Raw genomic sequence first — 27,832 nt, 5'->3', positions numbered from 1 at the left:
ATTGTATATATTTATTAATGATCTTAAAATAACGATTAATACACTTCAGATGGTTAGTCATATTTATTTTCTGGATGTAATAAATATATTTTATTCAGACGTTTATTTGATATTTCACATTTTTGCGATGTCAGAAGATATTCTATAATATATTATTAAAAAGTAATAATAAATTATAAATATGTTTTATTGTTTATAATTTTATATATTAATCAAGCAATTCTCTGAAAATATGTAGGTACCTATAAAGTCAATCGTATCAAATAAGTAATATTGTTTTATATTTATTTTATAAAAGAGTTCAACAATTATATATAGGTATATACATATTTTTAAATTATATATTTTTTTTTATATGAACTCTTTCTTCAGTCTAATTTTGCATATAATAGACGTTTTTGCAATGATATTTTAAATTATAGTGTCGTTAAATTGTGAGACGATTGTCATTTTTTTAACAATTGAAAAGCTTAAAAAATCTTTTTGTCTCATGTATCACTCAGTTTGCGGTAATAAAGTATATTTTTTTACTTTTTATTAAACGTTTAGGCTTTAAAATATGCAAAAAAAACTTGTGAATGTGAATTTATTGTAATTTGATCTATGTTTGTACATCATTATAATAATCTCTAACATAAGTAATTTTAAATTTATTTTTATTCAGACCATTACACACATAAAAAGTTTAAAAACTCAAAAACTTTTATTTAATACTTTTCATGTTCATAAATAAAATTGAAGCAATATTTATAAAAAACATATAAAATATTTTCTGATTATCATAATAGGTTCATATTGATTTCACACATTTATGATATTTTTTAAATACAGTGAACATTTATAAAATTATATGTATTTTAATTTTAATGTTTCAAAATAAATTCTATTGCAACGATAAAAATATGTACTATTTTATATTTATTTCTAATTATAAAGCTATTGAATTGGGTTAAATTCAGTTATAAATAAAATTATTTATTATTATTTTCCAACTACCAGTCGTCAACTAAAACTAGAATTGAGTGAAGTATTTTTAGAATTCATTATATTCTTAGAGGTTTTTTATTTGTTTACTATATTTTTCGGTGAAAGCTTACCACATTTTTAATGCAGTCACAAATATTTTTTATACATTAATATTATATTACGCAGATTGTTTTATTTTGTTGGAATAACGTTATTTGTAATTCGTATTATATACCTATTTTAAATTTAGTTTATGGAAATAATTATAAGTCGGTTTAGGTTCATAGAAAATTAACTATTTCCATTAGTAATAAAAAATGATGTTACTTAAACATGCTGTAACGAAAGTAAATAAAATATACAATTCATATGTATAATTATGTTCTAAAAGCCTAAAAATCGAATATACCGTTATCCACGTACCTATATTTGTCTATATAAAAAATACATTTTAGATATTTTCCTATGCTATAAGTAATTTAAAATATAATCGAACAAAATATTAACAAACTGTGCTCGTTGACAACTTAAAAATAGAAAAAATAAAAATCTCTAAAATCCTATTTCCTAAGGTCGATGGACAGGTGATTCGCAGTAGTCGTATTTATTTAGAAATAATAAACTAGTTTAACCCCAAATGAAATCAATCATTGCAAGTGTCACTTTGGTGTTGTTAATAATCCTCAAAATATATCGACGTTTATAACTATATTTTATTTATGATATTACGTTTTTGGTCATATTCTGCACACATAAATTGTGTATACGTTTTTCCCCTATAACAAAGTGTCACTTTAACGAAAACTGCAACTAGCTTTAAAAATAGATTTGTTTTAATATCGTTCATAGATCGTGTATTGCTGATTTATGATTTTGTATTCATATTGTAATTTGTAATATATTATATTCACGAAAAAAATGTAATAGCGGATACGAAGTTCAAACACCGGTTCATAGCAAGGCCATTGGGATTTTGGCCAGATTACAGATCTAAATTTCTTTTCTCAGTAAACTACCTACCATTTACCAATGACGAATACAAAAAAAAGAAAGTTATTTTAATCGATGTCGTATGGTATTTTTGCTTTTACAAACACAAGATGGGCGTGCACTTTAGTATTAACACCAAATGAGAGTACATAGTAATATACCATAATACGAGACCAATTTTGGTTGTATAGGGAAAAAAAAATCTAGCCAAACACTTTTACCAGAATTAGTGATGTGAATTGTGCAATATAGTTTACAAAGTGGTGTTGTCTATTCTAGTGTATTATGTATTTGGAATCAAGTTGTCGTTGGTCAAGAGCTTGAGATTAATATCTTTTGTTTTTTTTTTTTTTTTTGAGACACGACAGTTGTTATACGATGTATAAATATAAAAATGTTTAACGGTATTATATAGCTTTTATTGTTTGAATGTATTTAATAGTTAAAAAAATAAAATACAAAGTTTTTAATAGAACAAAAATATAAATATTGACGACCGAGTAAAATTCCTAAATGAATACAACTGAACCGGAATTCTAGGTCTTAAATAATTTAATTTCTTTTTTTATTAAACTTGTTTAAATGTTCCGAATGGATTGTATAATGAATTATAATGAAAATCTTAACATTATTTCTTGAAACAGATTGTCAGAAAACGAGTTTTAGATAATATATAATATTACGGTGATCATAAAATACTCGACCTATTGAAATAAATTTATGTAGAAAATTTTGTGGAGGTACCTTCGTGAAAAATATAAGATAATTTGTTATGTATTAATTTGTTGTTTCATTTAAGTTCTAGGTATGTACCTATTCAATTGAATTTAATACGTGTAGAGGCGAAACGTGAAAAAACTTTTCATATGTTTCTAAATTCAGCCGTCTGATACTTATCGTGTTGAACGTTTTTAAACAGCGGCGTATATACATATATATATTATATAATACTGTTTAGTGTCTTTAACGCGTGAAAGAAATCGTTATTAGTTTTGTCGACGGAAAATCTATTGTTTTCAGACTATAAACATTTACGCCATTGAAAATAAATAAAAATATTGCGACGTTTTCGATGTGTTTGCGCGTCTCGTGATGATATCCGACTTGTAAAATAAATAATATATATATATATATATTGCATAGCGCTTTTATTTTAATCGCAAAATGCCTTTGTTGCACAGAGACGACGCCACTTGTGACAATAATAAAAAAAAACAACTTAAAACCTATCTCTCGTATTCACCTGGTATATTAAGTAGAGACGAGTGACGACAACAATCATTTAGATTCGGTTCGATACCTATAGAAAACAAACGTCTAGTGTGGGAAGAGGATGAAAAAGAATTATACGCTAAGAAGCGACGTGTACAAAGGGGTGAGTTAAAGTATAATAATATTATGTTGTGGGCGTAACGTACGTATATGTATAAGTCTAACATGTCAATACCTACGCGACGTATGCAAAAATTGAATTGTTAGTTTTTTAATATAGCACACCATTTATTATCAATGCTAATATTTATAATAAATATTTGCTGCACTGTCGTCCAAACGTATTATTTCCTTGTGATACCTATACGTAATATTGTATTATGTTTGCATATACACCCTTAGGTAGTAGATGTATGTCTGTATTATATTAATATGGTAATATGCTACATCGCTATAGTATTATTATGATAATATTTATTTTATTAAGTAAAGTATGTTATAACTTAACCCTGAAACGATGTTCTAAGTGAAAGTTTCAACATTGATGATGATTATTACCGTAAGACAAAGTGATAATCAATTAAATATTTATAATATTATATCCGTGGTCTAATAAATTGGTAACTTTTCTTAATTATACCAAACTAAAATATCTTAATATTATAGGGAAAAAAATGTTAGAACGATAACTGGTCTCTTAGAACAAGAATACCTACCTAAATCAAAGAAAAAGTTATATATTATCATCGATGATTAGAATTTAGTAACATCCGCAATTATGTGCTGTATAAAATCTGAGCATACGCGGAAGATAATTCATACCACATACTACTTAAAAAAATTTTATAACAATCGAGATCATTATAAAGATAATTATTTTGAAACCATATAGGACACACGTGACTCAAAAATAATATAAATAAATAATGAAAATCACATTACAGTCAGGACTCTTCCGATTATCAGACACATATAATAAGTACGTTTTATTTATAGCGTAACTAGTTCATGACATTTAGTGATTAAATACTGCGTAGGTTGCACTTTGGTTGGAATTTATGTGCACAATTGGCTTATCAAAACGAGAGATGTTAAGCAACAGAATTACAGTCAGTGCACCACCTATAAGTACACAACGAAGTCACATATCATATAATTTATGCACGTGTTCGTTTATTTGCCGATGTTAATCGAATGGAGATCACGGCCCAGTTCTCTGTACATTCTACTGGGAAACAAATGAGGAAAATGAATAACTAAGAAAATTACGCCCTATGTTTATGTGTATGTGTGAATATTAGTATTTATTGTCGTCAAACAAACAGGATTAACTAAACATTGTATCACTATTCTGGGAAGAGAAGCTCAAACGGTCTTTGAATGTGGACCGATGTCGACAGCGCTAAAGGACGGGTGGGTGGCTGATCCTCGTGGATTTATTCGACGTGGGTACCTGTAAAATTAGGTGTGCTAACCGCCGCCGTTTTATTATAATGGCAAAAGTCTGGATATAATATTATTACAGTACCGGCTAACCTATGCCCGAACTATATCGAGGCACTAGTGTACACAACACAGCCGCAGTCGACAGATATCATTATTATTATTATTATTATTATCTAATATCACGCCGGACGATTTCTAGTACTCGTGATCCACAATAATCATCGGGCACGCAGGCGAAGAAAATCGAAAACTAGTCGGGCGACCGACCTGTTTTACTCGCGTAAGTATATCAATATCCATATAATATCGTACCGCTACACACACACACATACACATACTCATATAGGTATATATATATATATATATATATTTATACGGCGAGTATATATTATACACATATACTACGCAGGTACGAGACTAGTGTAACGCACTCGTCGTGCGGTCAAAACGTCGAATAAATGTCTATATATAAATGCACAGTATATACCTGACCCCCATACGTATAGGTACGATACGTTATATGCACTCTACACTGCCGCGGTAATGACGGTGATTAAACTCGTACGTGGTGTCAGAAGTGTTACGTGAGAGCCGTCCCGCAAGTCGTCGTTGGGATTTCGACAGAGACAATAATATGTATATAATATATGTGTAAGACTTGTCTAGGTATGTATAGTGCACTGCTGCACGAGGAGGCGGCACTAAGAATACGCCGACGACATATCATAATATCATCCGGTCCGCTGCAGCATCCACGTTTATGCTCATCATCACTGGAAGTATTGCGTATCGCAGGATGCCGTGCAATCGGGATTTTCGATTAATACTCTAAGATCTACACTTCAACAGGTGATATAAGGCATAGCTCTTTGGAAATGATATATATATTCCGAAAAAACGAATCTCGAAATCGGTCGGCCCGGCGTAAGTCTGCAGTCTCAGTATAATAATATCTCCCAAAGTTAGAGTACGTTATACCTTTTAACGCGAACTATTACCGCACGAAACCGCGAGATGTCCGCCGACTGGACGATTAGCGTACGTTTTATTCGTTTCTCGGAGTTGATTTTTCACTTTTTCGTCATCGTATAGCAAATAGGTACTTACTTGTTAAATTACCATTAGATATCTATATTAATCTACAGCTAACACACCGATATTATTTTTATTATATTGTCACGATCCATTCTACCGAGAGGTGCCTCAACTAATCAACTATGTTTATTATTATATTATATTATTATACTCTCTAAAATGTAATTGAATTTAGTTCAGTTTAGCTCAATCCAATTTTTGTCTATACAGCACAAAAACCAGGTCACCATAAAACTTTTAATTTTCATCCATTGAGGTGCTACATACGATTTATAGTCGTAGTCTGTATAGATACAAAAATAAACATGAAATATAAAACGATTCACACAATAGATTTGATGTCGTTTCATTGAAAAAATACTATTCAGTTTTGTACGTTATTATTATTGACTACCTAATACATTTTTATTTTTATTATTATTAAAATAATGCTTTCTTGAAATATAAACAATTGTGTTACAATATAATAATATTTTTTTTAGATTCTCTACAAAATTATGTTCTGAATAATATATCTTTTAAAAAATTAAACCTAAATCGATATTATTTAGAATATTATAATGTATCAGAATATTATTACCTTATAAAATTGTATTACAATGTGAAATAATTTTTTTTTTTTATGCACAGACTTGATGTTTTAACAAAATTAACTTATATCAAAAGTAAAAAAATAAAGTCAGTTTATATAAACTATATCTTCAGTCTATATATTATATATATATATATATATATATATACTATATCTATCAAGATTCTTCGCGTTTATAGCTATTAATTGAATTTACATATTCTATGTATTTCAGATAATGTAAGTATAATACAAATTATAAAATATTTAGATTATATTTTAGTAACTGTGTATACAATATACAATATATTATATTATGTATATACTTAATTTTGTTCAGTAAATATTTACAAAAACTAAAAATAAAATATATCTTTTAATCTTCGTTTATACGATGTATTTAATTTCCGTACTACGATCAAATAATACATTATTTTTATCGTATATTGTATGAATTACGAGTTTCAATGAAAATAGTTTTTATAATATGACTTCTTTTTTCTATTATAAAATTGAATTCATATTTATTCAATCGGTACGTAGTTTTACTTGCATTATACACGTGTTTTACGATAGGAGGGCGCGATGAAAAAATAACTTAAACACGATATGTGCAAGCGCACACGACTTTTATTTTAGACCACGTGCTGGCCTGTATTTTTTCTCCTGGGTGTTTGATTATACACATAGTTCCACGAGACGTATCGCATACCACGCATCGCGAGTGCGTGGAAAAAAATCAGCTTTATATCATGTGCTTAGTTTTTATAACCATCCAAGCTTTGCTCGTTGATGGAATTTTTATATTTTCGGCCTTTGGATAAATATTATGACAGAAGACTTACACATAGAGCGTTATACGAGGCTATTCCGGCGACTCGCATTCCGAGGGTTTCCTTTATTACAAAAAACATAGTTCCGATAATATGCTAACCAAGTGCCCAGTGTGCCCCATTGTCCCTATCTCTACTGCTTTGTTAGTACACGTTTTTCGTTTTCTTTCTTTTTTTTTTTTTGATGTTGTTTTGGTATGGTGTAATGAAAAATATATTTTTTCTCTTGTTGGACTAACATAAAAGCTATACTTGAGAAAAATTATGGAGACTGTATAGAATATAGGTCGAAAACATATTATGCGATAAAAGTTTTAAGTTTACTTCATATTTTTCGTACTATAATGCTTTAAAATTATCAAACATAATATAAAAAACGTTAGAATTTTTAAAAGGTTTCGAGAAGTAAAGAAGGGTACAACAAAACAATAATTTATTGGTTTTTGTATTTTGTGTTTGTTTGTTAAACTTTATTACAAAATAAAACAACTTGTTAAATGACCATATTTTTACTTAATACTAACAACACTAGATCGTAATTCATGATTGATGACTTAAAAATTCGAATTCTATTTAAATTAAAGTTTTTGCATCATGAATTATTTAAATATTTATATATCAGTTGATAATTTTTCATTTATGTTATAATTATTATCTGTGTTAATATCAATCAATTTTTTAATTCAAAATATATAAATCATCTTATATAAATTAAATGATAATATTATACAAAATAAATGTATTTATATTTAAGTTTGTCTAAGCTCTATGGGGTATATTTTATGGGGAGGGGTAGTTGTACCAAAACTTTTCCACCAAAACTTATTCTTGTTAGTGAAACCATACTAAAAACTTAACTGCCATCTCTTAACACCTATTATTTATTAATTATTATTGTTGTTGATTTTATTTGTATTATATATTAATTTTATACCTACTAATATACATATATTTTATTATTTATAAAAAATGTAGACTCAGTATATACCAGTAAATATCAAAACTTAAAATTTCAGTTTATGATTGAACTATTTAAGTCTGAAGTATACGCATTTTACCGTAATAAACAAAAAGTTGGTGATCATAAAAGATCTGGTGATTTGTTGTATGAAATTGAAATACGATTATCTAAACCAATCATCATACTACATATACTACTTAACTTCAATATAAAATAAATTAAGAAACGAGTATTTAACACTAGAGATTTAAAACTTATACCTATTTGATTTAAATATCGTAGACGAGCCCGTTTAATTATTTAATTTTTTAATCTATTGGAATTCCACACTTAAAACCTGACACTCCAATGGATTTTCAGGCCATTCACATTCATAACAAGGTTTTCCAAAAAATCCTAACAACTATTCCCATCATATCCCATTTCATGATTATAATAATAACTATATCAAATATAAGTTTGAAAATGTCAGTAATACACTTTAAATGTAATTTAAATTTATTCTTATAAATCAATAATATATTTTGATTATAGTCACGATTATATTGACATCATCATATTGACATCATCGTATTAATTTTGTCCTTAGTGTCAAAAAGAATAAGATAGATTGTGTTTCTGTATTTCAAAAGAGGATTAAATAAAATAAAATAAAACCTTACATTGTGCATTTGTTCAATGCTTCCAAATATATTGTATGTGCACAGTATAATACAGAGATTTTGATATAGTCAACTGCACTATTGAGTATTAAATAAAACGATCAGTCTTATTCACAAACTCAATATGCTGAGGATAAGATTGAATATAAGTTACATCAAATTGGGTACAATATCTGTAAGAAACTTGAGAGATTGTGATATTTGTTTATCAAAAAAAAAATCTATACATTGTATCAAAAAAGTTTAAACGAATGGTTAATTTTATCAAAAAAAAATAAAAAAAATAATAAAATAATAATAAAAAAATAAATAATAGTAATAATAATTCATAAGCGTATTGTAATAAGTAGAGATTGAATGTTATCATACCTAGAAAACTATGAAAAATTACCCTAAAAAATGATTCAATGACCTAAAAACTATATAAAATAATATAAAAAATTGAGTTATCATTTAAATTTTAAGTTAAATGTATAGAAAAAAAAATACATGAAATAATTAAAAATCAAATATAAATAGAAACAATTTCGTTACTAATAACTAGAAATAATATGTTTATTATTATTTATTAGTAATAACTAATTAACACGTCTTGTTACAGCAAAAATCCACCAATAATAACAGTACAATTTTTTTTTTTTTTATCTTTAATTCAAGAAAAATGACCCAAATTGTATAAAACTACTAAAAATTACATAGAATTATAAAAATATAATGTTAAAAATCTAATAAATGAAAAATAAAATAAGTATATTTTGAATTAAGGGAGCATAAAACGAATTTATAGTTAAGATAGCATTTTATAGGATCAAAGGAAAAAAATGCAAAAGTCATCAACATACTATCTCTAGTAGTAATCGATTCGTGTCTATTACTGTGTAAATCTTATACGTTTAATATAGATTTCATTATTTTGTATACATTAAAAACTTTAATAGTGTCCTGCCAAAAAGAAATGCAAAGAGATAATGTAAAATATAATGTTCAATTGTGGCATAACAAGAAACAACACATCGCGTGAAGTGTCCAGTTTTATAATAGTTTGTAGTTTACACGTAAATCTTTGTCGCGACACTTATACAATGTACACTGTTAACTGTTGTTTATTTTAATTAACTAAATTAAACAACCACTCAGATATGCGGGTTATAATATTATTTTATTTTAGTTTATATTGTGTTTAAATATTTTAATTACTAACCTATCTTGTTGTCGAGATTTTACCTACTACAAAGCATAATAAATTATAATAATAAAAATTTTGAACTAAAACAGTTAGTTTACAGGTTTTCTTTTGATAAAATATCTTCCACTATAATGGACGTGCAAAAAACGAATTTGAATGACGCAAATTATTACACTATAGTTACACAAATCGTATCATATATATCAAACATTACTGTTGTAATTTTAAGTACTACAATATTATACGACTACGCAATATTACTATCTAATACCTTTATTATGATGATATTGTTTAACATTTAAGCTGTCCAAAATAATTTCCTCTCAACGCTAAAGAGTAAAATATATACTTGGGAAATGTATTTGCGGTAAACTATCACCTAGTTTGAGTTGTGTTCTATAATATATATATATATATATATTTATGAATCATTCCCGAGTCCGATAAAATGATACATTTTCAACGGTTTGCTCGTGTGCAATAATAATGTCTTTGTTACGATGCACGACCAATGCGATTTCGGACGGCATTGTCCGTACCGTGATAGTATAATATAATATTATATATTATTATGCACGACAAATATAATAGCCCAATCTGCAAATCTTTCCGTGTTTTTAATTGATACAGTTTATTTTTATTTTACGACCAATGTGTGTATTTGTAGAGAGATAATTGTATTAATTTTCGTTTGCGATAATGTTTTGTAGTAAAAAATAAATAATGATTGTATCTGTAACTGAATCTATCGCCATAATATTGTAATTGTCCAAATATATACGTTTAGTGTGAATTCTAATAGAAAAAGTTCTGCTATCTTTATTCATTACCAAAAATGTAATCATATAACGAACAAACTTTCAGTCTTAAAACCGAATAGCTATTAGCTATTTAATAGCCACGTGTATACAAAATTATATAACAACGGATTTTACTTGATTAAGTAGGTTATCCGTTGATAAAACCCTTCAAAAATTGTTAATTACTAATTCAAGAGATCATGACACCAGTCATTTGAGACAGTGACATGGTGCAAGAGGGATGGTCGGGGTGTGTAACTAGTATAAGTAAGAATATTTTAGCTTGAGTACCTACTTATAGATTTAATTTGATATTGATTAATTATACCCCCTCTCATGAGTTTGCAAATGTAATCTTATTGGCCCTCACCAAGCTAGTTTGTTAGCATCTCGCCAACCACTACCTAACAATCATGCAACATTTTGTACGTAGTCAATACCTATTTATTGCGGATATAATAATTCATAATACTCAACAAAAAACGTGTACGATTAATCGAATAACATGATAATTCTTGGTAAAACTAGGCACACGTAGTATAGTAAAGTAATATATACTTTAATATAAGATTGTATAGCACAGAATAAATCTAATTTAATAACTATGTAAAATTATTTAATTAAATTTGTTCCGTGACTGCTTTTACCTAGCGCTAACTATAATAAGCATTTTGTATTTGATTTATTAGTTTGATAACATAAACACCTATTGAACCAACATAGAGTAAAATAATTATTTTCTAAAGAACCATCATATTATTAGATTAGTTTATTTATATGTGTATAATTTATCATAGGGTTAAGTGTTAAGAGTAATACCGGAAAGGGTGTTGTTGTTCTAAAGCATTTTACTGATAATCGATCGTTCGACGTAATTTTAACAAAATAATAAATACCTTTTTTAACATTCAATATATTAAAGTTTTGAGAATATGGATAGTGGACAAGATGATTTGCAAGTTTAACCGATTAGTCTCTTTAAATTTAAATAATGTGACTAGTGACAGCTAGTAAGTTAAAAAAAAAACACTTATATAGGTGTACTTATATATATTATAATTAAATGAAGTCCACACTCTTCATTTTTTTTTTTTAATATACGAAAATATCTAAGTAATCGATCAAAAAATAATGCAATAAATCACTTATATTTGGTTATATTTGTTTTAAAATTTTATTTAAATTATGTCAGTATAAAAAATTTTGTTTATTATTAAAAAAAAAAATAATAACCTATTTATCTAGTACCTGAACTCTAAGAACTGCAGTTGAAATACTAGTTATAAATGTAACGGACATTTCTTAAATTAATTTTGTTCAACATTTTTCATTACATTTGTTAAATCAGGTATATTATAAGTCATTAAATCGATATGATATGTAATGTATACAATGTTATACAATAATGCAATTGTTATAATGGTATTTTCACAAAAGAAAACTATATAACTTTAGGTGCCTTTTTAGTAAAAAACACAAGTAATAACCATACATTATTCTTTTACAATTTCTTTATTGTAATTCGTTGGAAAAAACAAATGTACATATTATATATTATGATCGAAATTGAAATTGAACACAATAAATTAATATTAAAGAATAATATTAAGTTTTTTTTTTCACTGGATAAAAATTAAATTGAAAAATAAATTGTGGTTTTACTCCATATATATTTTGTACTTTTTTATCATTACAAATGCATATTATAATTGGTTTTAAAGTGGATATGTATTTAATAATGGAAAAACTGTATAGGTAATATTATGTTTTACTATAATTCTATTTTAAGAAAAGTAATGTTATAATATGAGATAATGCTGATGAAAGTGTTTTTTGTTCAACTTGAGAAGTATTTTTCCTCGTGGCTGCATAAAAACGAATGAATATAACAAACATTTTTTTTTTTTAAACGATATACGCATAAAACATAATACAAATGTGATATTTATTGCACCTGCACGTATCTAAAAGTTCGAATAACTCGATTGGAACGTTCATAATACTATATATTTATGTACACAATTTCCTTTCGTTTCAACGAATATTCTCAATAAAGCAAAGTCAGCGATTTTTATATTGGCCACTTGTCTTGTTTCGCACACCCTGCCAAAAATATGTTTTCCCCAAAACACAAGTAGCCCACAACGTTTTAAAAAACTATATAATGGCTCCTCACAGTTCACTCCTCTCACTGCTCTTCTTCTGCGTGAAAACGTGTACGTATACCACTCTCGACGTTCAATGTACTTTATCAGTCATAAGCGTGTATTAAAAAACGCGTACTACAGGTTTGGTTTCGGGCATACATGTTTAAGCAAAATGCAATAAAAAAAATCGTGATAGCGTTGAGTGTGTTTTTACGACCATCAATAAAACTCCAATGTACACCACTCAAAATATAGTCCTAGTCATTCAACAACAACTGATGGCGACTAGGAGAAGTAAGTGTGGAGGATAATCGAGAATAATAATAAAAAAATCCATATTTTTATCAATCAAAGTTTGGTTCACGGTGAAGGTGTATGTTCAATCTAGTAGAATGTATCGTATCTATACAATATTACTAGTTATTTATTAATTTTTAATAATATTTTGATCCTAATACTAAACATTACTTTTTGAGATAAAAATTTTCTTTTTACCGAGAGCGGTGTTGTTAAACTTACTTTGATTGAAATAGTATAATAATAATAATAATAAAAAAAAAACAGTTGTGTTACGACGACGTTATTTGTAGTTATATAGCGGCCTGCAGGTTCAGGTCCATTGATGGTGGATGGTGATTGCTGTTAGTTTCTTTGAAACATACTTTTTTTTGTCCATACTTTTTTAAAATTTATTTCCATATACCTATATATATTTTTTTTAATTTCTTCTACTTTTACACCACTCTTACTGCTTTTTATGTTACTTTAATACCGTATATTTGCGTTGAATACATAATGTGAAAAAAAATGACGGAACATTATAGACAAGATATATTTAATGAAAATATTCTCAGTATACATTATACTGGTGTACATTTTCTATTTATTTTATTTTATATATATTTCTAATTTAGAATCCAGTTCCAGTGATTATGAATAAATTGATGTATCATATACATAGTATAAGTTATTTGAAGTTATTTTAGTAACATCAACTAAGAAGCAATAATGGTGAGACGAAATTATATATTTATATTGAACTTGTTCTTCATCAATTTCCACAAACCATCTTTTGGTTGATGGAGTTGTTTTCAAGATGAGGGTTAGTATCAAATATAAGCCCAATAGCATGTATCTTTCATTTCGTTCTCACCCCATGTAAGTTGGTATTTTATCTTGTTTTAGGCGGGTCTTATCGTTTTGGCGAGGGATTTCAAACGAAACGCACGTTAATCAAACGCAAACAGCAATTACGTGACGTTAGCTCGACTGAAGAAGTTGCACTCGTGTGCACGAAACAATAGTCACGTGGATTTTTAATTCCATGAAAAATGTTGCCGAGTGAATTCCAACAAGAGTGGGTGACTAACACGAGAACGCGCGTACATCCATGAGAGTGCTGAGTGACTACAACTGTGCAATTCGGAGCACATAAAATATTAAGGTGATAACAATTTAATATGAATCTAACGAATCTCCCAGTTTTTCTATGTCACATAAAAAGTGTTGTGAATTTAAATTACAATGTTTATAAATACCTATCTCAGGTTTTTAGAGACCGGCCTCGCACGATAATAATTAATATTTTACATTTTTACTGTCTAGTGTCTAATTACCAAAGCAAAATTAAATTAAGAGTTGACGTCGCATATACAAACAAAAAAGTGGACATACCACGCACTATACTCTAATCCATAACGCATAAGTACACAATACTGCAGGTGTTGTATTAGAGGCGCTAGACTGGGTTGAAAATCATGATTAAATTTTTAAAGGTATTGTTTACTGTAAAAGAATACGATTTTATACGGACATTTTACACGCATTATGAGTTATACGTACGAGCCGTGAAATATTTCAAATCCTATCATAATTAATATTAATATTTATTATTATTTCCACACTCATCATACATAACTCGTTTAATTCTGTGTTAGCATAATACAGATAGTAGTGTTTTAAATGTTGTTATTTTTAAACGAACACTAAACCCAAGATTTAAGCACCTTTTTACATTGTTCATACCTACTTTATAATAATTAACATACATCCCAGAGTTTCATAGTAATAACGATGATGCATAATATTATGTTTCGAGACTGAAAATATCCGCATGGTGTTCAGATGGTTTACTCCTACAATGGCACTAAAATACTGTTCTTTTATTAACATTCGCATGTTTGACGTCAAAGGGCAATACAATTACTATTTGTGTTAATGTAATCATTGCATTTTCAAATGGAAGATAGTTCAAACGATTGTAGAAATAAGTATACAAACATATAAGATAAATACGGTTTACGCACATGTACGAATCTATATTAAATTTCCATTATATTATACAAACATCTGACAAAAGAGTAACCAGACTTTAATTTCTTTCTTTGACTTATAACAACTTGCAACATTTTACCCGAATCTATCAATATTCCTACAATTATACTTATTATCGTTACGTGGCACGTATTATACGAACCATAACTTTATATTGCATTTTATTTATCGAACTCTCTCAACAGCAATTATAAATATAATGGCTAGTTATACACACACACGTGTATGCAAATTATACACAATAAAATCATAATGCGAATATGAGGAAAACCGAAACGATGTTAATCACGTACGCATTATTGTCCCTTTTTGTCATTTGTAAAATTCGTCTGGTACGCTGCAGTAAGTATAGTAACCCATTTTGACAACTGCGAGAGTGCCAAAACTTTGAGCAACGGGACATGAATGACTAAAACTGAACACGATGTTGCAAATTATTTATGGGCAATTAATGATAATAATTGATGCAGCTATTCATTTTCTGGACAACCATCAAGTCGCCAACGCGTATAATACATTTATACGATGGTATAATCGTGACGTGTTTTTTATTCATATATATTGTTCTCATACTTCTTAATTTTATTTTCCACACAACAATTCAATTAACACAAATTGAGATTTTTCTCATGAGTATATACACGTTAAGCATACCTATATCTATATTATAATAATTACGAAACTCGTGTTCGTTTAGTTCTACCGATCATTTATAATGTGGTTAACATAAAATACTAGCAAGCAGAGACCGCTCATTCTGGTATCATGTTGGCATACAAATAAATAATAACCACTAACAATTATAGCACTGGGGCTAGATCGAGAACCTAAGTCATACTTTCTCGTGTTTTGGGCTCAGATTAGGATTTTATACGAGATAGAAAAATGTGTGTAGCTCGGGGGCAAATGCACTCGATGCCAGTTGCAATTTGTGCAGCCATTCGTCAAGTCCGGCCCTGTACAGTTTAATAGAATCACCTGCAGTGCACGCTTTACAAATAATAATTATTGTAATATTTTGCGGTCGCACAATCACGTGATCCGTTTATTCAACTGTTTAGCGGTGTACAACATAATAGAAAACAAACAAGTAAGTGCCATATTATATAGTATACAACAACGTCATGTAATTTCCAACGTACCGATTCACAATAGCGGCCAGTTAAGACGGATCATAATAATTATATTATATAAATACTCATTTATATTGTTCTTGTTCAGTCTGTGCGGCGCACGCCACCGCGGGGCCGGGATTTGAATTTCGAATGTTCAGCCAGCCCTCCGGACTGCGTGAGGCCCGAAACATCGAACATTTGTAATATTATTATTTAGTAATTATTATTCAGATCGAAACACAAGGCGCGGTGATAACGCGTTCTCGACAAGAGCCGCTTTCTTCGGGTAAGTACCGCTCGTTGTACGTACAATGTAACAGCCTCGAGTACATAATATTTTGCGTCGTGAGCAGAGTGTGTATCGTTTTTGTTGGTGAAACGACCGTGTGCTTTTTTTTTTCCTCGTTTCCTTTTGTTTGTTCGATAAACATTGCGTACAGAAAAACTCGTATCACTGTTTGATTATTTTGACCGTCGCGAGCTGTCAACGAGTTCGTTGTCCTACTTGCGTAGCGGATTTACCGAAATTGCCGTCATCGAAATATTAATAATATTATGTGCATATACTCGCGGATACTACGTACGATATGAACTTTGAACGTAGGCCCCGAGAATTAAAGTCTGTTTAGTGTTTTTGTCGACCACGCGTAATGCTCATTTATTATGAAATTTTATATATTAATTTAAGCCACCACTCGGCTGTGGTATTTAGACCGCTCTGAAAATCTGTCCTATAATGATAACGATCGCCGCCGCTGTTGTCGTCGTTGTAATGTTATTAATAGGAATCTCCTATGTCTTTAGTGGTGTAAAATATGGCCGATACCAGTTTTTGACAAAAAAACGAAAAGATTAATTCCCGTTTCAGACAAAATTTTGAAAATCGGTCATTTTAATTTTTATACAATTTATTATGCATTTATGCGTGCCAAGTAATACTTATTAGCATCTGTTACCTACTAAGTAATTAAAATATGCTTAATATAGTTTCTGTAAATTATAAAACTTTGTTTTGAAGTATTATTTTAACTATTTTTTTTTTTTTTTTATTCAATTTTTTATTAATTTATAAATAAAATATATTTTTCTCAATTTATTATAATATATGCAATAATTATACCAAATAAAATAAAATAACTATTAAAACGTTTTTTTTATATCCGTTTACATTACACATGAAATTGGTACATTTTCGTGCTTATATTACATGATTCTCAAACAATATCTGGCGGAAACATAGTCTTTACAAATAAATACATTTTAGCGAAAACATGGGTAAATCTGGGTATCAGTCCACCAAAATATATTTTTATTTGTTCACTAAATACATAAAATATGTTTAAAATGTTATATATAATATATACAGTCACAGCAGCCAAGTACCATAATCGAGTATAATCTTGATTTATTATATAGACTAGTAAAATATGCGAATCTCAAACAGTATTTGGCCAATTTATTTTCAGTTTTCACTGCTAATTTAGGTCACTATAAATAATAATATAATATGTGTGCGCTAGTAGACTTCATTCACACGTTTCATATTTTATAATCGCTTTTACTATCGTGAATATAATAATATGAGTGTTAGAGCACTCTACATTGTATTTAATTAAACTTATTTAGATAATTTGTTCATAAAATGAGCGTAGGTAGTTAAAAAAAAATAATTATAACTTTTTAAATCGCAGTAAGTAAGATCATAATATATAAAACCGGTATTGCGATGTCGAATTGTCGACCGATAAATACTTCCCATTAGTGTTTACCGTCTTATTTTCTATTAAGTGCTATACCAGCATATTATATTAGTTATATTCTATAGATATCAATGTTTATTTTTGAATTCTCAACTGTTGTTCCTGACGGTCTGCATTAAGAGTGTTTGAGTAGTTAGAAAATGTATCTTTTTGATATTTTTGTGGACGATTGCATATACCATATACCTACGGTGTATTTATCATAACTGTTGTATATCCGTATTGGTTGTATTCAAAACCTCGTATTATTCTGGTAGGTAATGTAAATAAAAAAATTATACGAAAAACTTTCAGACAAATCTGTCAAATGAAAATATACTCTATAAAAGGTATTAAACTTTTATCATAAAAAGTGTTCAAAACTTATTTTTCGAAAAAGAAAACTTTTCAATTCAACAGCTCTTACCAGTCATGCGTGCATCAGGTTTTGATTAAATAATTTTTCTGAATACAACTCATGCAGCTTATGAGAAAAAAAAAAAATTTTTATCAATGAAATTTCGATTAAAACTTATACTATCGTTTAATTTTTTTATAAATTTAATATTAATTTTCCACCACCGTAGTTAACAAAAACCGACCAAATTAACATAAAACTGTAGGTACCTATCACTATATATATATATATATATCACTTATATACAATTAATATTAAACATTTTGCTTTCTTAAATAATCGATTGCAACAACGTGATGATTAGATCGCCAAAACGGTAATAAAGATATCAGTTATTAATTTTACAAAGATTAACAACTAATAACTAAACAAACTATATGTTAAACACGAAAATCACTTCCAATAGTTTCGTATAATATTATATACGTTTGTATCTGACCTATAAACTATTGTTGTGACGGTTACAAAGAATTGTACGAATAAAAACTAAGGGTTATTATAATTATTCGTCTATTGAAAATATTAGTACATATTGCAATTAATAACATTTGAACTGTACAATAGTCTCACTCTCAATAATACCGACCTTGTGCAACGCTATTTAAGAAATAACAATACATCTGCACTGCTTAAAGTTAGACATGGACATTATACTGACGACGGAGAGAGCTAGGTGTAAACGATTTGTATTGGATTTCGAATGGGTATATGTTTTTCCCTTTTCGCCTGCGTTTTTATCCAATAAATACGCACACTACGTGGTTTATTGCTGACGTCTATTTCTTTTTTATTTATTTATTTACTTTTTTTGTGTGCACGTGAAATTGCGTTTGGCTTATGCTCTTTTGCTCGTGTCATAATAATCGGTCGATTTATTACAATATATTTTCACCGTGCATATTATTATTATTATTATTATTATAATCGTATAATAACACTGGACCGTTATTGCCCGGAGGGCTCGTCCCGTAATATGCGCACACGCGAAAATCGTCTGTATAAAAACCTAACACGCAGTCACATGGGTGTGAAAATATATAACATAGTGTACCGTGCACATATTATATCGTATAATGTGATGTACTCGCAAACACATAACATAATACAATGATATCTGCTGTGACCATATATATATATAATATATATATATATATATAAGCGTAAGTCATCAACGGACGCTACCGCGCTATGGGTTATCCCCCGGAGACGTCTGTGCTGAAAAATTAATGGAATCTTTGGCTTTATCGGAGCCTCCCTCCGACGGGATCGCATATATATTGTATATATAATACAATTTACGCCCCCGCACGGGGGCGCCTGTAAGACACGACAATTGCGAAAAAAAGACCGTCCATCTTTCGAAGCTCTGCGCACGGTCGTCCGTTACATACAGGGCGATTTGCCAAACTCGTAAACTCTATTATTTTAAATATTGAAATACTTCCGATTGCTATTGTAATTCAATTATGCCTGCGGATTTTTTACTTTACTGATATGACATAAAAAAAAAATTCAACTTAAAGATTTTAGGTTTCAGAAAAATGATTATGAATTCGATTATGTATTCGTAAAGTAAAATATCAGATTTAATAGTATATACATATTATAACTATCATCAATACTCGTACATAAATAAAATTACTGGTCTGAGTACGTAATATTAATTAGTATCTTCTGTGTTTTCGTTGAACACCATTTGTATTTTTCTGGACACAAATTAAATATATGTCTTAGATTCTAAGGCTAAAAATTACAAATATTTTGATAATATATATGTATCTTACAAAAAAGTACATTTCACTTTTTGACACTTACGGCCTTTTTAACTCAGGAAGAGAGCTACGGTGTACACCACTATTGTTCAACGTACCTTCAACACAATATCATTTAACCTCGCCGACATTCTGTCCCTGAGGACCTTACGTTGGGACGTTTGAACGCATATACATTTCTATATGGCCACAATGAATAATAGGATTGGCCTACATTCCTCTAAATTATATTCAATATTGTACATATACGTATATAAAGTGCGTACAGATAATATAATATAATATTATATATTGCTGACACTACCGCGTAAAAGGACAGACGGTGGCACTGAATTTTTGTAAATAATAGGGTCGATGACAACGATAATGAAGATGATGATGATGATGGTGATGATGTTGATAATAATAATATGAGATTCTGGAGAGTTTTTTTCTTTTACTGGACATGTAATAAAAATATAGTTTTCGTATCGGGTAGATAGGTACACGTTTGGTACGTGTTTATACGTAAATAATTTTGACGCAGTAAGGGAAAAAATGCGTAAATTCAGCAGGGAATAACAATATAATAATATTGTACCATATAGAATATAATACGATTTATGACGCTGCAGCATTTTGTCAAACAGCGTATATACAATATTATATGTGACATTGTTATTATAGCAATAGGTGTGTACTGTGTATAAATAAAACACTAGCGTCGTTTCAAAAACCACAAAACCAAGAAAATTCCCTTTTTTTAATAAAAAAAAAAAAGATAAAATATACACTATATTTTATCCATAAATAAATAATAAAAAAAAATGAATGATAACAAATTAAAAACAATGTCACGAGCCCAAGAAACAAGTGGAGAGAAGACCAGTTTGCAACAGAACCTAAGAGTTTAAAAGTTAGACTTCCCCTTCCCTTATTTATATTTTCTTTTAAAAGGTCTTTAGCCCAGTTTCTTTTTAATTAACGAAGAACATTTGATGGTTAAAGTGTGAGAGAGGACATATTCTTAATAGATGGGTTAGTATAGCTGATTAATTTAAAATGAAATGTTTTGTAGTGGCTTTTAACAAGTTCGTTTAATGTTTGTAAGTTAGTTTTAGATCGTTATGGAGGGTTGCATTTGTTAAGTAGCGCGAAACACTTTTGATGTGTCTTAAGATGATTGACTGGAAAGGATTTGAATAGAGTTGATGCTGAATGTCGTATGACCAAATTAATCTAATAATTGATTTGTATATAAGTATTTTATTTTTAAGATTCATATAAGATTTTAGTAAAGGCTGAAGTAGATAGAAGCCACCGTTGAGTTATTTTAGTTTTTATTTAGAATGATTTTACCACGTTACCCTTTTATAAAGAGCGAATAAAAGGTATTTTGTTGGTTTGTGTAGTAAAATTTGTTAGTTATTAACTTTGAGTGGATAACATTCCTTCTTCTTAAGGAAAAAGTTCATCTGAGCGGATATTGCATCGTTACTTTTTCAGTTTATAACCCAATACTTAATTTTATTTAAATTTAATTATAAATCATGTGACGCTATATCAAAGTTATTATTTAAAGTAAGTATTGTGGTATGTTTGGCAAATATAGCGAAAAGAATTTGATTTGATGTAGGTTACCTGCAGTGTAGATATGAATATATTATATTATAGAGTTGGGTGAAAGGTTACTATTCAGATGAACCAACCAAAATATGAGTTTATTGTAGGCAATGTAATATTACTTTTTTTTATGTAATAAAAATTACTGATTTTCAAGAAAAGATTTGATTATTTGAAAGTATATGGAAGGCCAAAATGAGAAAATGTTTAAGTTTAAAAGTCTGACATACTGTACGTGATCTTAAGTTCGTGTTCAGTGTAAAATAATATACATCTGTCCACTGGTGAAAACATAAATATTGTATTACACTCGAAAATTCATATTAATTAATGTATTAAACGAAGTATAGCATAATTTAGTTTAGGCTGTTCATGATATTTAATTTATGTATATTGAAATAGTTTGCATGGCTAACGAGAACATTTTTGGTGTATTATCAATGTATGTATTATAATTAGATACCGTGTTCTATAATAGCTATATAGTTGTAAAACCGTAAAAAAAATATGATTAAAAAAACTAGATAATTGATTGAAACAAATGTATACATAATAATATTATAATATACTATTTAGGTCTGTCTTTGATTAATTATTAATTAAAATAAGAAAAGACAATTAAAATTTACTAATATAGTTCACATGGTTTAAACAATTATAATTATACCTTAAAGAAAATAATAACTGAACGTTACCACGTTAAATGTATTCAATAATGTATAATTATTAATTAATCATCTTCATTCAAAGTTATGATGAAAAATATAATTATTACCATCTATGACTTTAATTTAATACAAGTTCACTCATAAATTATAAGATTTAAATCAATTTTTGTTACAAGTATTATTACAAAATATAATAATATATCATGAATGTTATACCCATCATATAATATTAAATTTCATTTTTATGTAATCAAATTATTTGATCAACCATTGAATGAACATTTTTTTTATCCATAATTGTGTACCTATGTAGGTAGATATTTCAAGTAGATAATAGTTACGTTTTTTTTATTAAGTCTCGTAAAAAAGTAGTTTTGTATGAACTATGAGTCAAAAGTAAAAAAAAATACAATCAAAATATATCAGTTTTTGAATGGTTTGGATATGTAGCCCTTTTAAAACATTTAAGTAGTATGAACCTTGTATTTTTTTCAACTATACAAATATAAAATTGCATAATATCAAAAATAATATACCAAGTATAAACAATTAATTTAAATAATGGTCATGTTTTAGTTTGTATCTTTTAATAGCTTATTGAAATTTTGTTTTAAATAACAATAAAAAAAAATTGATATCATGTCAATATTTCAAAACTATGGTAAATCTTTAAGTTAAAAATACACTCAGTGATACTGACTTCAATAAAATAATTTGAACATTGAACATTACAGGCCATTGCCACATTGATTATTACGTATTTCTTATCTTATTGGAAATAACATCATTGTTTTATTATTAAAGAATACCTTTTCATTTATTCATTATTTATCCATAGTTTAAGTTTTTTGACGTATATTATTTTTATGAAAAATAATTGTATTATTTATGCTTTTTGTACAACAATAAACAATTAATTTAAACACAGGTTGAGGTTTTTTGGCGTTGCACCAGAGCTACCAAAATGTGTTAAAGTTATTGATTTGAAAGTAATGATTCGGGTTAAATCAATTAAGTTCTATTATAAATTGTCTTAAGATAACTTTTTATTCTTATGTATTTAAGTCACCTTTGTATTATTCATATTATAACTTATTTTATAGGAATGATCAGATAGATCAGATAGAAAAAAATTACTATATTATTTTCAAGAGCCCTTTCTATTTTTTACCAAATTTAACTTAAAAACAATTTCATATTAAATCAGCTATTATGAAAGCTATTTACTTATAAGTCATTGCCATTAGTATATATATACAATTTAACAAATTCTTTATTTTACATGTATTTAATATTAAAAAGTATATAATTATATTAATATTAAATAATCCATTTAGTAATATGCATATTGCATATTATAGTTTTTCAATATATTATATTATAAAAATTTTAGTTCATTTTTAAAAGAGCATACATTTTTTTAACAAGTTATTCAAGTTTTATTAAAAAGTTTATTCTCATATTTTTATTAAAATTGTTACAAACTATTTATTTTTTTATTATTATTGTAAAGTTGTATGGATATGATAATAATTATATTAAAATATTTGGCATACACATAATATCAAGATAAATTTTTTTAATCAAATTTTAAATATGCGAGAAGGGTGTTGAATAATTATTTGTTTCATTTAATTTTAAAAGCTGTAGGAAATATTTTTATACTGTTACATTATAATATACAACCAATAATATATTACACTGATATGAATGATTGAGTTTCAAACTATTTAGGATAATTACTGTCACTGATAAATAGTATCTCCAGCTTAAGTTTATAATATTAGCTCTCAAATCTCGATTAATCATGTATTTTAATGATTATGTTATTACTTAGGTAATAAACATGAACTTTATTAGATATTTAATATATTCGATGACAAGAATAATAAATTTGACTCTGCGTAAATAATTACTAATTGGTTAATAGTGTACAGAATAATTTATAATTTTAGAGGTATGTGTTCTATTTTTATAGACATATTAAAAGTTAAAAGTGCACAATATTATAGGTGCCTATATTTTGATTGCAATTTAAACATTATTAATTCAGATTTCTATAAATAATTCAATGGCATTGTTGTATGTTAACCTTTTTTTTACCAATTTAAAAAAAAAAAACTATACCTACTTTTATACCTTAATATTTTATAACCTAACATTTTATTTTGAATTTAATATTATATTATTATTCTCTAATTTAAACTTTTTTTTTATTTCAACACGTTTTTATTGTGTAACATCTACGTGACTTATTAAGTCTGATGAATTTTAAACAAAAAATAAAATGCTAAACTCGGTGGCTGCAGAATTTTTAATGTTTAAAAACTAACGTATGCAGTTTTACTTCTTGTCATTACGATTTTTATATAGCGACAAAGGTCTAATTATTCAGCATAGTTATTATTTGGACATAGTACGAGACATGCATTATAATGTGAAACTCTGTAATCCTCTTTTTACATTCAAAAATAATATTATTTACATGGTAGTGTGGCACACCAAACTCTTACTTGTTTATTATAATTTATAGAGAATAGTTCAATGTAGATATGTAACCTACACGGATTACAAAATAACTGAAATTGATAAAAAATTATTTTCAATATGTTAATGACAAATAATATAATATATACTTGGTATTTTAGTTTTTACTAATGATTTTCGCACTTCGTTCACTGGAAAAGAAACTAATTTTAAAATAATTTATGTATTCATTTAGATTTTTAAAAACCGATAACAGAATCTAAAGTGGTTATTTAGTTTTCTAGCTGGTTAATTTTGAATGAAATGTAACGAATGCCGGTACATTTTTTTACGTAATTCATTAAACAGCCGAAATAATAAAATATGTTTTATGGTCAATTCATGCATTGCATACGATAAATATTAGGTACCTATCTACTTTATAATATATTTAAAATAATTGTATATTATTTTGACTTTCGACAGACAATAATAATACCCATCATCTCGTTTTATTATTTTCCATGAATCAAAATTCAAAATACTAAGTATATAAAATCATTGAATATTAAAATCAGTGCCGACGCTAGGTTTTTTGCTACCTTGTGCCAATTACCTATAATATTCCGCCTTATATAACTTATATATTATTATTTATAAACAAAGTCACCCCTAAAATTCCAAAAAAAAAATTGCCACCCTGTGAGGTCGCACAGGTCACACTTGTCTTCCGCCGGCACTAATTAAAATCAATAGCAATTCTGCAAACCCAAAATGAAACAAACAAAAACAAAAAATGTATTATATGAATATATAGTATGTAACTAATAACTATATATTATAAATAGTATTTGCAATTAGACCTTTCGTGTAGCTAATCTATTATTTCATAAAATATAAATATAACACTAATAACATGATTCCATAATTTGTAGTTGTGGTTTTTAACAAAAGCGTTTTATTGTCCCTGTCCCTGTAAATCACAAATTATTGAAGTATGATATAGGTATCAGTACCAACGAGCACGGTTTTGCTTTTAACGGCTAAAGAAATAATAAACTATTATTTTTGTCCATGTAACGAATCATTAACTGTACACCATTTATATAAAATATCCTACGTATCTCTTAATTACGCATTTTTAAATTTTGTACAGTTTGAAATATCAAATATTATTAGAATTTAATATAATTTTAATCTTCGTACTTTAGAATATTAATAACTCAATATTAATCAATTTACATAGTAGGTAAATCCTTTTTTTTTAGTTGTACCTTATATTAATTAAAGATGAATATGGAATTAAAAACGTATTATAGGTTAATTTGTACAGTATTTCAAAGAGATTTAATATTTTATTCCTATTGATTTATTGTAATATTCAATGCTTCATAAATTGTATAATTTTATTAACTAGAAATAATAACTTGTATAATAAAATGTGTTTACTCGTGTTGCGTATTATATCCTGTGCTTTGATCCTATAGCTACAGCATTCACTTAGTATTTACTACAGAAAACATACTTCTTATGTATAATATCTCAAGTGACTGACAATAACACGACTAAAATTCAAATATTTATCCTTAAAATAGTTCAATAATTAGGCTATCAAATCATTATTTCAGATTGAAATAGATAGAGAATATAATATATATAATATATTTATACTAAAAATATTTAGTTATTATATAGTTAATATTATATAGTTATTTATATAATATAAAATTTATGGCATGACAAATCATTTAAAAATTTATGGTTTTGTTGAATTAAAATTCATATACTTTAAAAAAAAAAAAAAACAATTTTATTTTAATTATTAATAGATTTGTTTTCATATAAATCATCAGGCTTTCCACTTTTCGAAGAAGTTAAGTGATAAAATGTATGTGCATGTCATGGTAGTGTTGTCAAATACGTTTGTGAGAGCCGATTTAATTGCTTAATTTATTTATCGAATGATGTTATTTTTATTTGTGTCGATATAGTGAAATCATAAGACTAGTCAATAAATTAAAAAAATAATAAAATTGAAATTGTAGACGTGTATCTTATTTATGAAAAGTAATTATTTTTTTATGTATTAATTTAATAATGTGTTTTGTTGTTGATAATAGAAGTTAAAAATGTATTTATGCAAATTGTATGTTTTAACAGTTTGACACTTATTTTTGCACTAAATTACAACGATGTAAATATAATATAACTGTTGTAGTATCATAAAAAATAATTTTATCCATAGTTATAATTCCATAATAACTTTTATGCTTTATATAAGACAGTACCTAAATTTAATATTAAGCAAACTAAAAAAAAAAAATAATAAGAATAAGAATATGAAAGAGACTAACAATATAACTGGATTAAATTATTATATTAAACGTTTATAAAAACACGTTCAACATTTCAAGATATAATGTTTTAGAAGGAAATATTAATCGAAACGTAGTATGTAATTTTAATGTTTTAGTGATTCATAATACACATAGAGGTAAAATAATAATAATAACAACAAAAAATGACTTACCTACCAATAAGTTTCACAAGATACTAGTCGTTTAATTATTGTTTATAATTTTTAATAATAACGTTTATGCGTAGAAAAATCGTATAACTCAAACGGTTAATAAATACACTTGCAACAGTTTTAGAACATTTGTAACACACGACTTTTTTTAAATAATAATCCAGCAGCAAGTTATAATATTTATACTTTTTCGTTCGAACGACAGAATCGTAATTAAGTTGTGTAGATTCGCGAATAGAATAACACTATATTATGCTCAAACTTTATTATTTCGTCTTCAAACCGATGACATCGCTTATATCCTTAAAAGTATACTGCA

The 27,832-nt window shown here is 27.4% G+C and overlaps 1 protein-coding gene across 1 annotated transcript in view; it reads right to left on the bottom strand.

The window, feature by feature from the left end:
- The window catches only part of LOC126551429 (short neuropeptide F), a 63,974-nt gene that overhangs the window by 14,511 nt on the left and 21,631 nt on the right, over positions 1-27,832 (bottom strand). The window lies entirely within an intron of this gene.

Source organism: Aphis gossypii, chromosome 1, assembly GCF_020184175.1.
Source record: "Aphis gossypii isolate Hap1 chromosome 1, ASM2018417v2, whole genome shotgun sequence".
NCBI classification, from domain to species: domain Eukaryota; kingdom Metazoa; phylum Arthropoda; class Insecta; order Hemiptera; family Aphididae; genus Aphis; species Aphis gossypii.
Note: the sequence above shows the minus strand (reverse complement) of the source record. Positions and strands in the feature narration are given on the sequence as shown.